This window comes from Triticum aestivum, chromosome 5A, assembly GCF_018294505.1.
Source record: "Triticum aestivum cultivar Chinese Spring chromosome 5A, IWGSC CS RefSeq v2.1, whole genome shotgun sequence".
Lineage (NCBI taxonomy): Eukaryota > Viridiplantae > Streptophyta > Magnoliopsida > Poales > Poaceae > Triticum > Triticum aestivum.
The window spans coordinates 1,268,266-1,285,395 of record NC_057806.1 but is presented as its reverse complement, the minus strand read 5'-3'; positions in this window follow the sequence as shown (position 1 = coordinate 1,285,395).

Genomic DNA, 17,130 nt, shown 5'->3' with positions numbered 1-17,130 from the left:
TTTGCGCTATGAGACAATAGTGTCTCCCTCTCTGATCTGACCAGGTACTTCTTTCTACCTCTTCATAGTCAAATCTGACAGCTTATGAACTCCATGACTGTACGTAGTTGTCTTGCAACATTTGTTTTTTTTTATGGAAGATTGGAGTGGGCAGTTTGTCATGAATTATATGGTTTGTTTCTATTCAATCTTACCGAGGAAGTATGATATATTTTCCTTTTCGCTTTCATTAGAAAGGACTTAGTCTGACATGACGAGAGTATTAGTTTGTTACTTTAACCATGTGATTTATGAGTCAAGGAGTGTGTATTCAGTTGAGTCAGATGTGCTAATTATCTGGCATCTATTTTTTAGTTCTAAGGTAATTAGTATAATTGATTTACATATGAGATGCCCTAGGCCGCCTGACACTCTTGATTTTTTGCTTTGCAAAATAAGTTGCAGTATAGTATACACCAAGAGTTGTATTAATCTAGAAAGGGCAACATAGCTGCAGTATAAGAAATTATAAAAAGTAAATAGCGTCGAACCGATTGTTGCCTTTTTTTTGGTGGGAAATAGGAGATCTATTATGCAATAATAGCATTCAGAATGATGGTTGCTGATAACTACACATTTTTATCGATAGTCATCTACCTGGCTGGCCTTCAAGCATGAATAGTAGATACCTTCAAGCGCGAATAGTTGAATTCTTACAGTACATAAATGATATTGTTTGTCACTGATCATTTCTTATGTATTTTCCTTTACGGAGTCTATATCTTTTGTGTCGTAGTATATCTGTTCGCGAGAATGATGCTCAGAAAAACTATCTACAACATGGTAGAATCCTATCATTGTATTGTAACACAAAACAGTTAAGCTGTAGCAACAGAGATAGGAACGAGAAAATCAGCTATAGTACAGTGTACGGACAAAAGAGCATTAGATTACAGTTGCTGAGAGATATTGTATGATTGTATGTGATTGCTACAACAAAATTGACAGACTTTGTTCATTAATATCGTAATTTCAAGATGAATTGGAGAAGGGAGTCCGTACTACGTTTGCTAATCTGTAACAGTCAATCTTTATTTCTGCTATTGATGTACAATTATAAGAAAGATTTATTTTCCAGATATTTTGCTAAGCATGGTTGAAAATTGATCTGGCAGGAATTGTATGCTTTGTGACTGAAGACAAGAGACTGGTGTCACGGCGACTTGCAGCCACTCTGTCCTACGTACCACCAAGCTTTTAGTCTCTCGATTTGTGTTATTTTCGTATTAACACTGCCATTGGGGTAAATCTATGTTGTTTACTGATCTAATCAAGCTATTAACAGGATTCCATATTTCCTACATTGCATTATCTGATCATTAGTAATTCAACCAACATTGTATTATATTGATCATTAGTTGAATGTTGATCCTCTGATAATCTTAATACACCCATGGGTAGGATTTGACGAAATAGGGGAAATAAATAAAAAGGAGACATATCAAACGGTATTCTCCTCTTCGATCATATGGGTTCAACCGTGCGTGTCCGTACATAGTACATGGAGTTAATGGATTAATGTGCCTAAAGCGTGTAAGGACCCATGACATATTAAAAATTTGTACATGTTGAGTTAAACAATGTGTACATATCTATGGTTTTCCTATTATGGGACATTTGACGTTGTTTTATTTTGAGCCTAATCAAAATGCTACAGAAATGCAAGTCAAGGTTTAGTTACTGTAATTTCACTTACTGTTGTTGCCACTCTGTTCTCTACAAAGAAAAATAAATTACGGATAAATTGCATTGATGAGCTATGAAAAAGAGATGTATATTTTCTTATAATTTACACAATTACAGAATCAGTTGGGGCATGCTCGGAAAAACAATGCTATTCACATGTTTGAGGTGGAAGAGCAGCTAGGCTAGAGAGCGACCCTGCCTTGGAGGTGCAGGCAGGCATCAGAGAGCCTTGCTTTTGATGGCATTGTGAAGGAAATCAACATTTACTTTTTTCAGTTTGTCATTTTATAGTCAGTAGCACCTGTATTTACACAAAAAAGATAAACATCATGCATTGTTATGATCCCTTTTGTGGGATCACAATCTTGATAAAGAAACAAATGTATATTTGCGGCCATAAAATGTTTATTTTCCCTTTGATGGTCTGGCCTTGCAAGACACAAAATTATTAAAGGACCATATTTTCTCCTCACTGCACAACATATGTTGCTTTACTTTACTGTTAAACAGACTCTTCTCAACTGACCCGAGAGTGTGCCTAATTTATTAAAAAATGCAATACTGATTTGATTCAGAAGCATTTAGGAAATGCAAACAGTTACTCCCTCCGTTCCAAAATAGATGACTCAACTTTGTACTAACTTTAGTATAAAGTTGGGTCATCTATTTTGGAACGGAGGGAGTAGATGAGAACTCAATGAATGTTAATGTCATGGCAATGCTCAAAGTGTATTATTTAAATTTCTCCAATTGCATTCATATGTGACTTCGGAGTTAGCGTATGATAGTGACATTATTACTACTAGCCCGTGCAGGTGCACGGGTTGACGACTAGTACCAATAACTTGTACTCCTAATCTCCTACACGTACCAGACTCATGAGCTGACTCACGGCAACTTGCAGGACTAGTACATAGCAATAGCCACGTACGTAACCCACTAGTACTTCAACTGGACTTTGACTCTTAGCACTAAGCGCATGCTAAACACAACTTAATCATCAAGATTGCTCTAACAGGTGAGGAGGAGTGGGGTGTGGTAGTGACTGGTGGTCGGACTGGGCGGAGGCATGGGGATGGACAGCTCCGGCAGTGGCCACCACGCCAGACTGTTTCAGAGGCTTCCTTTTTTAATTGCTCGGCAATGAGGTTGTGGGAGATCAGGATGAACGAGGCAAGGCCTTATCTGTAAATGTGGAGAGAGATGCGGGTATCTTTTATGAAATTGTCATAGTTTGCTTTCTAACCGTCAGATATAGATCGGACGGTCTATATTATAAGATGGCAGACACACCATCATCATCAACTCGATTTTTTTATAAGAGTAGAGATAAATAGAAGGCCGAAGGAAGCTTCCCACATATACAAAGTACGTACATACTTGAAAGACCTTATATAGCTTATTACTTATTTATAGGTAAATCAAATATTAATGTACGCAGAGTTGTATCGATGATCGATAGAACTTGAAGAGAATGTAAACTCTACCTTTAGCTTTTCATTGGGTTCGACACTCTTACTTATCGAAAAACGGCTACAAACGATCTTCTATACTTATATATTATCAATGGTTATTCACATGTGCGTTAACTTCACTATATATGAGTATGATTCGCATTACTGTCAGTTATTATTAGCAAGAAATTGTTTCCTTTGTCTCCGCGTTGCTGCTTTCTGTAATCAGTCTCTTTAGGAATAACCCAGCGGCCAAATACTGCTTGTGTTTGATTTCGTTCCCTATCTTTACAACCTATGTTCCAGAATGTAACACAATTTTAGACTTCGCTTATGCTTGGGATAAATCCTTTGGTGTAATGGGCATCTCGATCTTTTCCTCTATGAATATATGATACACATGCATGTTTGTAAGTATTCTAAAATTAATTTTTTTGACTTTGCATAGAGCATAAAAAACGTCTAACATTTTGTACGGAGGGAGGGTAACTTGAGATAGTATAGTCCAAAAAGAATCATATTATTGGGTATGTATCTATAATAAGTTATTAGTGGAAACACCATTTCACTAGTAGCCAACTGATTATTACAGCCAGTTTTATTACATAGACATGCGTCGGTGTTGGCATTTGACTGGAAGCGATAGACTCGAATAACACCAGTAAATTTGCCACGCCCATGAACTTTTAGTTTTTTTTGGTTTTTTTGCTATTTGTTTTTATTCTTTTGAATATATTTTTTGCTACTTGTTTTGATCTTACTGTTCATCATGGGGATGCAATGAATTTGGGTGTAGCCACTACTTTTCACTAGGATTATTTCCATGGTAAACAATAATGCAACCCTTTAGGTGCAGAAAGAGTTGCATTATTGAAGAGTTTCAATACCCATGGATTATCAGAAGGCTAGGCCTCTCCTTATAGTGGAGTATTGCATTATTAATTGTTACTGGATTGTGCTCTGCACCAAGCACACAAACATTGACGCCTTCTAGTCAAGGTACTGGCTTTTTATGTCGCATCTGCCGATTGAACCAAGGTTGTTACTCCCTTCGTAAAGAAATATAAAAGCGTTTTGATCAATACACTAGTAGTAGGCCTATAGATAGGAACAAGAGAATGCATCTGGTGTGCTCCAACTTGGAGGACAAGCTGCACCGCAACTAGTCTAGTTGCAACCAGGTCCCTCCAGTGAAATAGAAAGACGGGCCCATGGGTGGTATTTGACTCTAGCCAAACACTTCCATCAATGCACTCTCCACTAGCAGCGAGCACTTGCAGACCAACTTCCATGTTTGTTTTTTTTTGCAGTACAGGGCCTCTGGCAGCCAAGCCAGCGGTCATCATTCTGTCATTCTCGATCGGTTATACAGGAATGCAGAGTGATGTGGTGTGTTGAGAGCATCTACAGACAGGCTGCTTAAACCCGTTTCGAACCCTCGGACAGGCCGTTCAGTCATTGATCGGTAAAAAAAAATGATCCATGCGAACGTCTCAAACCAGCCTCAAATGTCAGGCTGTCCGACGCCTCTCATATCCAGCTCAGATATAGGGTGGATATGAGGCGGCCCGGACGTGTATGTCACGTCAGCCCGGCCCACCATGACCCCACTCCGTCCCCATAAAAAACCCCAATCCGCCCCAATTCAAAAACCCGAGCTCAGTTCATGCCATTCTCGCTCCGTCTCTTCTCCCACTGCTCCGATTTCTTTGATGCCGATCCACTCCAACGACTCCGGCTACCATGTCGAGCTTGGGCAGCCGCTCTGACTCAGACCTCGATGTTGACTCGGACCTTGATGTCGACGAGGAGCTGGCCCTCCGCATTGCCCTCGAGAGGTCCAAGGTGGACAACATGCAGTTCTGGATATGCCGCCTCGCCTTTCCCCCGCCGGCGCGGCGAGGACGCCGGAGCTGTCCCCTCCAAGCCCACGAGCAACTCCACATGGGCTGCGTAGTCCGCGCCGCCCCCATATTTGGTGGAAGATTATATGTTGATGATATTCAATACCCCTCTGCTTTTGAACATGAATATGATTTGTGAGTTGTTACTTTCGTTCTTGAGGACATTGGAGAAGTCTTGTCATAAGTAATCATGTGAATTCGGTATTCGTTCGATATTTTGATGATATGTATGTTGTTGCTTCCTTTAGTGATGTCACGTGAATGTCGGCTATATGACACTTCACCATACTTGGGCCTAAGGGAAGGCATTGTGAAGTAATAAGTGGATGATTGGTTGCTAGAGTGATAGAAGCTTAAACCCTAGTTTATGCATTATTTCATAAGGGATTGATTTGGATCCATATGTTTCATGCTATGGTTAGATTTATCTTAATTCTTCTTTCGTAGTTGCGGATGCTTGTGAGAGGGAGTAATCATAAATGGGAGGTTTGTTCAAGTAAGAACAACACCCAAACACCGATCCACCCACATATCAAATTGTCAAAGTAGCGAACGTGAATCAAACAAACATGATGAAAGTGACTAGATAAAATTCATATATGTCCTCAAGGACGCTTTGCTTACTATAAGAGAACGTTCCGGCCTATTCCTTGCTATAAAAAGGATCGGGCTACCTTAATGCACCTTTGTTACAATTGCTACTTGTTGCTCATTACAAATTACCTTACTATCAAACTATCTGTTACCGATAATTTTTTTGCTTGCAGAAAATACCTTGCTGAAAATCGCTTGTCATTTCCTTTTGCTTCTCATTGGGTTCGACACTCTTACTTATTGGAAGGACTACGATTGATCTACTATACTTATGGGTCATCATTGCTTTGATTCAATTCATTAGCTGCAGGGTTAGGTTGGTAATATTAAGATCCGAACCCTCCACCAAAATCACACTATCATCCGCATATTGCATATGCGTGACACCACCACTAGGGATTAAAGGCCCAACTACCCTAGTGATGTGGTCGACTATCCTAGCTTTATCCAGGGCGTCAACTGCAATGTTAAAGAGGCGGAAAGAAATATGACCCCCTACCTCAGCCGACAAGAAGATCCAAAGTTGGTAATAGTGGGAGTAACTTAGCTAGTAATATAATGCACCTCAAGATAAGTTTGCTTATGTGGCATGTAGTTAATAAGAAGAGAAGTGTTTGGAGTAACATAATATATTACCATCACATAACACTTCTAAAGATAAAATGAGTATACAAGTTAATAAATACAACCACCTATGATACTACCTTTATGTTACTCCCCACTATGAAGGTAGTAACTTAGACTTGTGTCATGCAATATACAAGTTAATAAATACAACCATCTATCATACTACCTTTATGTTACTCCCCAGTATGAAGGTAGCAACATAGACTAGTGTCATATGCATAACACTATTGGGGAATGTAGTAATTTCAAAAAAAATCCTACGCACACGCAGGATCATGATGATGCATAGCAATGAGAGGGGAGAGTGTTGTCTACGTACCCTCGTAGACCATTCGCGGAAGCGTTATATCAATGCGGTTGATGTAGTCATACGTCTTCACGATCCGACCGATCCAAGTACCGAAAGCACGGCACCTCCGAGTTCTGCACACATTCGGCTCGATGACACCCTCACCTTCTTGATCCAGCAATAGGGGCGAAGTAGTAGATGAGTTCCGGCAGCACGACGGCGTGGTGACGGTGTTGGTGAAGAACAATCTTCGCAGGGCTTCGCCTAAGCACTACGAAAACTATGACGGAGGATAAACTAGAGGGGACGGGGTTGTCGGCACACGGCTTGGTGTTTCTTGATGTGTCTTGGGTGCTAGCACTACTCCTCTATTTATATGTTGAGCTTTGTGGTCGAAACTTGGAGTAAAAGCCTCCACAAAGTTGGTTTCACCCGAAAGGCAAGAGTCCTTCTCGGACTCCAAGGCCAGACGCCAGGGTTCCCGGCATCTGGACCCAGACGCCAGGGACCCTGGCGTTTGGCCCCTGGACTCCGCAAAACTTCCTTTTGAGCTTTCCAAAAACCTTGTGGGGTTTCCCCTTTGGCCCAAATAAAGTGTTCTCGTACCCAAACATTTCGGAAAACATCCGGAACCCCTTCCGGTGAATTCCGGAACCCTTCCGGAGTCCAAACACTATTATCCCATATATCAATCTTTATCTCTGGACCATTCTGGAGTTCCTCGTCATGTCCGTGATCCTATTCGGAACTCCGAACAACATTCGGTCACCAACATACATAACTCATAGTACTATATCGTCAACGAACGTTAAGCACGCGGACCCTACGGGTTCGAGAACTATGTAGACATGACCGAGACACCTCTCTGGTCAATAACCAATAGAGGGACCTGGATGCCCATATTGGCTCCTACATATTCTATGAAGATTTTTATCGGTCAGACCGCATAACAACATACGGTGTTCCCTTTGTCATCGGTATGTTACTTGCCCGAGATTCGATCGTTGGTATCTCAATACCTAGTTCAATCTCGTTACTGGCAAGTCTCTTTACTCATTCCGTAATACATCATCCCGCAACTAACTCATTAGTTGCAATGCTTGCAAGGCTTATAGTGATGTGCATTACCGAGTGGGCCCAGAGATACCTCTCCGACAACCGGAGTGACAAATCCTAATCTCCAAATACGCCAACCCAACAAGTACCTTCAGAGACACCTGTAGAGCACCTTTATAATCACCCAGTTATGTTGTGACGTTTGGTGGCACACAAAGTGTTCCTCCGGTAAACACGAGTTGCATAATCTCATAGTCATAGGAACATTTATAAGTCATGAAGAAAGCAATAGCAACAAACTAAACGATCAAGTGCTAAGCTAACGGAATGGGTCAAGTCAATCACATCATTCTCCTAATGATGTGATCCCGTTAATCAAGTGAGAACTCATGTCTATGGTTAGGAAACTTAAGCATCTTTGATCAACGAGCTAGTCAAGTAGAGGCAAACTAGTGACACTCTGTTTGTCTATGTATTCACACATGTATTATGTTTTCGGTTAATACAATTCTAGCATGAATAATAAACATTTATCATGAAATAAGGAAATAAATAATAACTTTATTATTGCCTCTAGGGCATATTTCCTTCAGTCTCACACTTGCACTAGAGTCAATAATCTAGATCACATCGCCATGTGATTTAACATCAATAGTTCACATCACAATGTGATTAACACCTATAGTTCACATCGTCATGTGACCAACACCCAAAGGGTTTACTAGAGTCAATAATCTAGTTCACATCGCTATGTGATTAACACCCAAAGAGTACTAAGGTGTGATCATGTTTTGCTTGTGAGAGAAGTTTAGTCAACGGGTCTGCAACATTCAGATCCTATGTATTTTGCAAATTTCTATGTCAACAATGCTATGCACGGAGCTACTCTAGCTAATTGCTCCCACTTTCAATATGTATCCAGATTGAGACTTAGAGTCATCTGGATCAGTGTCAAAATTTGCATCGACGTAACCTTTTACGACGAACCTTTTTGTCACTTCCATAATCGAGAAACATATCCTTATTTCACTAAGGATAATTTTGACCGCTATCCAGTGATCTACTCCTAGATCACTATTGTACTCCCTTGCCAAAATCAGTGTGGGGTATACAATAGATCTGGTATATAGCATGGCATATTTTATAGAACCTATGGCCAAGGCATAGGGAATGACTTTCATTCTCTTTCTGTCGTCTGCCGTGGTCGGGCTTTGAGTCTTACTCAGTTTCACACCTTGTAACACAGGCAAGAACTCTTTCTTTGACTGTTCCATTTTGAACTACAAAATCTTGTCAAGGTATGTACTCATTGAAAAACTTATCAAGCGTCTTGATCTATCTCTATAGATCTTGATGCTCAATATGTAAGCAGTTTCACCGAGGTCTTTCTTTGAAAAACTCCTTTCAAACATTCCTTTATGCTTTGCAGAATAATTCTACATTATCTCCGATCAACAATATGTCATTCACATATACTTATCAGAAATGTTGTAGTGCTCCCACTCACATTCTTGTAAATACAGGCTTCACCGCAAGTCTGTATAAAACTATATGCTTTGATCAACTTATCAAAGCGTATATTCCAACTCCGATATGCTTGCACCAGTCCATAGATGGATCGCTAGAGCTTGCATATTTTGTTAGCACCTTTAGGATTGACAAAACCTTCTGGTTGCATCATATACAACTCTTCTTAAATAAATCCATTAAGGAATGCAGTTTTGTTTATCCATTTGCCAGATTTCATAAAATGCGGCAATTGCTAACATGATTCGGACAGACTTAAGCATAGATACGAGTGAGAAACTCTCATTGTAGTCAACACCTTGAACTTGTCGAAAACCTTTTTGTGACAATTCTAGCTTTGTAACTAGTAACACTACTATCAGCGTCCGTCTTCCTCTTGAAGATCCATTTAATCTCAATGGCTCGCTGATCATTGGGCAAGTCAATCAAAGTCCATACTTTGTTCTCATACATGGATCTCATCTCAGATTTCATGGCCTCAAGCCATTTCGTGGAATCTGGGCTCATCATCGCTTCCTCATAGTTCGTAGGTTCATCATGGCCAAGTAACATGACCTCCAGAACAGGATTACAGTACCACTCTAGTGCGGATCTCACTCTGGTTTACTGATACGTCTCCAACGTATCCATAATTTTTGATTGCTCCATGCTATATTATCTACTGTTTTGGACATTATTGGGCTTTATTATCCACTTTTATATTATTTTTGGGACTAACCTATTAACGGGAGGCCCAGCCCAGAATTACTGTTTTTTGCCTGTTTTAGGGTTTCGAAGAAAAGGAATATCAAACGGAGTCCAAACGGAATGAAACCTTCGGGAACGTGATTTTCTCAACGAACAAGACCCGGGAGACTTGGACCCTACGTCTAGAAAGGAAACAGGAGGCCACGAGGTAGGGGGGCGCGCCCACCCCACCAGGCGCGCCCTCCACCCTTGTGTGCCCCCTGTTGCTCCACCGACGTACTCCTTCCTCCTATATATACCTACGTACCCGCAAACAATCAGATACGGAGCCAAAACCCTAATTCCACTGTCACAAATTTCTGTATCCACGAGATCCCATCTTGGGGCCTATTCCGGAGCTCCGCCGGAGGGGGCATCGATCACGGAGGGCTTCTACATCAACACCATAGCCTCTTCGATGAAGTATGAGTAGTTTACCTCAGACCTACTGGTCCATAGTTATTAGCTATATGGCTTCTTCTCTCTTTTTGGATCTCAATACAATGTTCTCCCCCTCTCGAGATCTATTCGATGTAATCTTCTTTTTGCGGTGTGTTTGTTGAGACCGATGAATTGTGGGTTTATGATCAAGTCTATCTATGAATAATATTTGAATCTTCTCTGAATTCTTTTATGTATGATTTGTTATCTTTGCAAGTCTCTTCGAATTATCAGTTTGGTTTGGCCTACTAGATTGATCTTTCTTGCAATGGGAGAAGTGCTTAGCTTTGGGTTCAATCTTGCGGTGTCCTTTCCCAGTGACAGTAGGGGCAGCAAGGCACGTATTGTACTGTTGCCATCGAGGATAACAAGATGGGGTCTTCTTCATATTGCATGAGTCTATCCCTCTACATCATGTCATCTTGCTTAAGGTGTTACTCCGTTTTTAACTTAATACTCTAGATGCATGTTGGATAGCGGTCGATGAGTGGAGTAATGGTAGTACATGCAGGCAGGAGTCGGTCTACTTTTCTCGGACGTGATGCCTATATACATGATCATACCTAGATATTCTCATAACTATGCTCAATTCTGTCAATTGCTCAACACTAATTTGTTCACCCACCGTAGAATACTTATGCTCTCAAGAGAAGCCACTAGTGAAACCTATGGCCCCCGGGTCTATCTTCATCATATTAATCTCCTACTACTTAGTTATTTCCTTTGCTATTTACTTTGTCTTTATTTTACTTTGCATCTTTATCATAAAAATACCAAAAAAATTACCTTATCATATCTATCAGATCTCACTCTCATAAGTGGCCTTATAGGGATTGACAACCCCTATTTGCGTTGGTTGCGAGGATTTATTTGTTTTGTGCAGGTACGAGGGACTCGCGCGTAGCCTCCTACTGGATTGATACCTTGGTTCTCAAAAACTGAGGGAAATACTTACGCTACTTTGCTGCATCATCCCTTCCTCTTCGGGGAAAACCAACGCAATGCTCAAGAGGTAGCAAGAAGGATTTCTGGCGCCGTTGCCGGGGAGGTCTACGCAAAAGTCAACATATCAAGTACCCATCACATACCCTTATCTCCCGCATTACATTATTTGCCATTTGCCTCTCGTTTTCCTCTCCCCCACTTCACCCTTGCCGTTTTATGTGCCCTCTCTCTCTATCCTCCCTCTCTTTCTCTATTTTCCTCTTTTGCCTGTTTCTTGTTTGCTCGTATGGTTGGAATAGTTATTTATTTATTACTAAACAGAGAACCTAAGATCTATGGATCCTCATCCGCTTGCTAATCTTTTTAAGAGATCCAATTATAATGAACCAATTGCTAGTGAGTTTTGTGCACTAGATTATCTTTATGAAGTTTTGCTTGAAATTCATGAATCTGAAAATTGTGACAAAGTACCTTATGGAGTGATTCTCGATGGATCTTTGAATAAAAAGCATGATTGCAATGATGATAGTATAAATTCTACTGATATAAATTGTGCTAATAATATGCAAAACCCTAAGCTTGGGGATGCTAGTTTTGCTATGACCTCTACTTGTTGCAATGATCATGATCGGGGTGATTCTTCTTACAATCTTGAAAATTTATTTAAGCCCCATGATGAATATGAGATTGATAATAGTGTTTGCAATATTATTAAAAGTAGGTTCGGAGAGGTCATGACTTTAGTTAATGTTAATCCCACTATTTTGGAAGAGTGTCAACTTTGCATGCATGTGGATCGTGTTGAAAATATTTTATGTGATAGCTATTTTGTTGATTTTGCTTATGATCCTACATGTAATTATTATGAGAGAGGAAAATATGGTGGTAGAAATTTTCATGTTACTAAACTACCTCTCGTTATGTTGAGATTGCTATTGTTTCTTTCCTCTTCCTTGCATATGCTAGTTTTTGCTTGCCTTGATAGTTTGTTTGCCTATAAGATGTGTTTGTCACATGCTTTATGATGCTCCTTTTTTGCTTCAATTCTTGTCTTTCATGTGAGCATCATTAAAATTATCAATGCCTAGCTATAAGGCTTTAAAGAAAAGCGCTTGTTGGGAGACAATCCAATATTTTTCCTTGCTGTTATTCAATAAATAATTTATCTAGCCTCTGTTTTAGTTGTGTTTTTTGTGTTTAATTAGTGTTTGTGCCAAGTAGAACCATTGGGAAGACTTGGGGAAAGTCTTGTTGAACTTGCTGTAAAAAACAGAAACTTTAGCGCTCACGAGAACTGCTGTCATTTTTACATGGAAAGTGCTATTTAGTTAATTCTTTTTGCATATGATTAATATATAAATTCCTCACGTCCAGAAACTTATTTTATAATTTTTGGGGTTCCATATCTTGCGCTAGCTACAGATTACTACATACTGTTCTGTTTTTGACAGATTCTGTTTTTCGTGTGTTGTTTGCTTATTTTGATGAATCTATGGCTAGTAAAATAGTTTATAAACCATAGAGAAGTTGGAATACAGTAGGTATAACACCAATATAATAAAGAATGAGTTCATTACAGTACCTTGAAGTGGTCTTTTATTTTCTTTCGCTAACGGAGCTCACGAGATTTTCTACTTTAAGTTTTGTGTTGTGAAGTTTTCAAGTTTTGGATGAAGATTTGATGGATTATGGAACAAGGAGTGGCAAGAGCTTAAGCTTGGGGATGCCCATGGAACCCCCAAGATAATATAAGGACACCTAAAAGCCAAAGCTTGGGGATGCCCCGGAAGGCATCCCCTCTTTCGTCTACTTCTATCGGTAACTTTACTTGGAGCTATATTTTTATTCGCCACATGATATGTGTTTTGCTTGGAGCGTCTTGTATGATTTGAGTCTTTTCTTTTTAGTTTACCACAATCATACTTGCTGTACACACCTTTTGAGAGAGCCATACATGATTTGGAATTTGTTAGAATACTCTATGTGCTTCGCTTATATCTTTTGAGTTATATAATTTTGCTCTAGTACTTCACTTATATCTTTTAGAGCACGGTGGTGGATTTGTTTTATAGAAACTATTGATCTCTCATACTTCACTTAGATTATTTTGAGAGTCTTAATACCATGGTAATTTGCTTAAAATCCTAATATGCTTGGTATGCAAGACTAATAATAACAATTCTCTTATGAGTGTGTTGAATACTATGAGAAGTTTGATACTTGATAATTGTTTTGAGATATGGAGATGGTGATATTAAAGTCATGCTAGTTGAGTAGTTGTGAATTTGAGAAATACTTGTGCTGAAGCTTGTGATTCCCGTAGCATGCACGTATGGTGAACCGTTATGTGATGAAGTCGGAGCATGATTTATTTATTGATTGTCTTCCTTATGAGTGGCGGTCGGGGACGAGCGATGGTCTTTTCCTACCAATCTATCCCCCTAGGAGCATGCGCGTAATACTTTGCTTTGATAACTTGTAGATTTTTGCAATAAGTATATGAGTTCTTTATGACTAATGTTGAGTCCATGGATTATACGCACTCTCACCCTTCCACCTTTGCTAGCCTCTCTAATACCGCGCACCTTTCACCGGTATCATACACCCACCATATACCTTTCTCAAAACAGCCACCATACCTACCTATTATGGCATTTCCATAGCCATTCTGAGATATACTGCCATGCAACTTTCCACCGTTCCGTTTATTATGACACACTCCATCATTATCATATTTCATAGCATGATCATGTAGTTGACATCGTATTTGTGGCAAAGCCACCGTTCATAATTCTTTCATACGTGTCACTCATGAGTCATTGCATATCTCGGTACACCGCCGGAGGCATTTATACAGAGTCATATTTTGTTCTAAGTATCAAGTTGTAATTGTTGAGTTGTAAGAAAAATAAAAGTGTGATGATCATCATTATTAGAGCATTGTCCCAGTGAGGAAAGGATGATGGAGACTATGATTCCCCCACAAGTCGGGATGAGACTCCGGACAAAAAAAGAGAAAGAAAAGAGGCCATAAAAAGGAAAAGGGCCAAAATAAAAAAATGAGAGAAAAAGATAGAAGGGACAATGTTACTATCCTTTTACCACACTTGTGCTTCAAAAGTAGCACCATGATCTTTATAGTAGAGAGTCTCTCATGTTATCACTTTCATATACTAGTGGGAATTTTTCATTATAGAACTTGGCTTGTATATTCCAATGATGGCTTCCTCAAATTGCCCTAGGTCTTCATGAGCTAGCAAGTTGGATGCACACCCAGTTAGTTTCTTTTTGAGCTTTTATATACTTATAGCTCTAGTGCATCCGTTGCATGGCAATCCCTACTCACTAACATTGATATATATTGATGGGCATCTCCATAGCCCGTTGATATACCTAGTTGATGTGAGACTATCTTCTCCTTTTTGTCTTCTCCACAACCACCACTCTATTCCGCCTATTGTGCTATATCCATAGCTCACGCTCATCTATTGCGTGAAGATTGAAAAAGTTTTGAGAATTTCAAAAGTATGAAACAATTGCTTGGCTTGTCATCGGGGTTGTGCATGATTAAAATATTTTGTGTGGTGAAGATAGAGCATAGCCAGACTATATGATTTTGTAGGGATAACTTTCTTTAGCCATGTTATTTTGAGAAGACATAATTGCTTAGTTAGTATGCTTGAAGTATTATTATTTTCTATGTCAATATGAACTTTTGTCTTGAATCTTTCGGATCTGAATATTTATACCACAATTAAGAAGAATTACATTAAAATTATGCCAAGTAGCACTCCGCATCAAACATTCTGTTTTTATCATTTACCTACTCGAGGATGAGCAGGAATTAAGCTTGGGGATGCTTGATACGTCTCCAACGTATCTATAATTTTTGATTGCTCCATGCTATATTATCTACTGTTTTGGACATTATTGGGCTTTATTATCCACTTTTATATTATTTTTGGGACTAACCTATTAACCGGAGGCCCAGCCCAGAATTGCTGTTTTTTTTGCCTGTTTTAGGGTTTCGAAGAAAAGGAATATCAAACGGATTCCAAACGGAATGAAACCTTCGGGAACGTGATTTTCTCAACGAACAAGACCCAGGAGACTTGGACCCTACGTCTAGAAAGGAAACAGGAGGCCACGAGGTAGGGGGGCGCGCCCACCCCCACCAGGCGCGCCCTCCACCCTCGTGGGCCCCCTGTTGCTCCACCGACGTACTCCTTCCTCCTATATATACCTACGTACCCCCAAATGATCAGATACGGAGCCAAAACCCTAATTCCACCGCCGCAACTTTCTGTATCCTCGAGATCCCTTCTTGGGGCCTGTTCCGGAGCTCCGTCGGAGGGGGCATCGATCACGGAGGGCTTCTACATCAACACCATAGCCTCTCCGATGAAGTGTGAGTAGTTTACCTCAGACCTACGGGTCCATAGTTATTAGCTATATGGCTTCTTCTCTCTTTTTGGATCTCAATACAATGTTCTCCCCCTCTCTTGTGGAGATCTATTCGATGTAATCTTCTTTTTGTGGTGTGTTTGTTGAGACCGATGAATTGTGGGTTTATGTTCAAGTCTATCTATGAATAATATTTGAATCTTCTCTGAATTCTTTTATGTATGATTGGTTATCTTTGCAAGTCTCTTCGAATTATCAGTTTGGTTTGGCCTACTAGATTGATCTTTCTTGCAATGGGTGAAGTGCTTAGCTTTGGGTTCAATCTTGCGGTGTCCCTTCCCAATGATAGTAGGGGCAGCAAGGCACGTATTGTATTGTTGCCATCGAGGATAATAAGATGGGGTCTTCTTCATATTGCATGAGTCTATCCCTCTACATCATGTCATCTTGCTTAAGGCGTTACTCTGTTTTTAACTTAATACTCTAGATGCATGCTGGATAGCGGTCGATGAGTGGAGTAATAGTAGTAGATGCAGGCAGGAGTCGGTCTACTTGTCTCGGACGTGATGCCTATATACATGATCATACCTAGATATTCTCATAACTATGCTCAATTCTGTCAATTGCTCAACACTAATTTGTTCACCCACCGTAGAATACTTATGCTCTCGAGAGAAGCCACTAGTGAAACCTATGGCCCCCGGGTCTATCTTCATCATATTAATCTCCTACTACTTAGTTACTTCCTTTGCTATTTACTTTTCCTTTATTTTACTTTGCATCTTTATCATAAAAATACCAAAAAAAAAATATCTTATCATATCTATCAGATCTCACTCTCGTAAGTGGCCTTATAGGGATTGACAACCCCTATTTGTGTTGGTTGCGAGGATTTATTTGTTTTGTGCAGGTACGAGGGACTCGTGCGTAGCCTCCTACTGGATTGATACCTTGGTTCTCAAAAACTGAGGGAAATACTTAGCTACTTTGTTGCATCATCCCTTCCTCTTTGGGGAAAACCAACACAGTGCTCAAGAGGTAGCATTTACCTACGAGGTTCGGTAGTAACTTGATCTGAAGTTACATGACCATCATCATTAGCTTCCTCACTAATTGGTGTAGTAGTCACAGGAACAGATTTCTATGATGAACTACTTTCCAATAAGGGAGCAGGTACAGTTACCTCATCAAGTTCTACTTTCCTCTCACTCACTTCTTTCGAGAGAAACTCCTTCTCTAGAAAGGATCCATTCTCAGCAATGAATATCTTGCCTTCGGATCTGTGATAGAATGTGTACCCAACATTTTCTTTTGGGTACCCTATGAAGACGCACTTCTCCGATTTGGGTCTGAGCTTATCAGGCTGAAACTTTTTCACATAAGAATTGCAACATCAAACTTTAAGAAATGACAGCTGAGGTTTCTTGCCAAACCATAA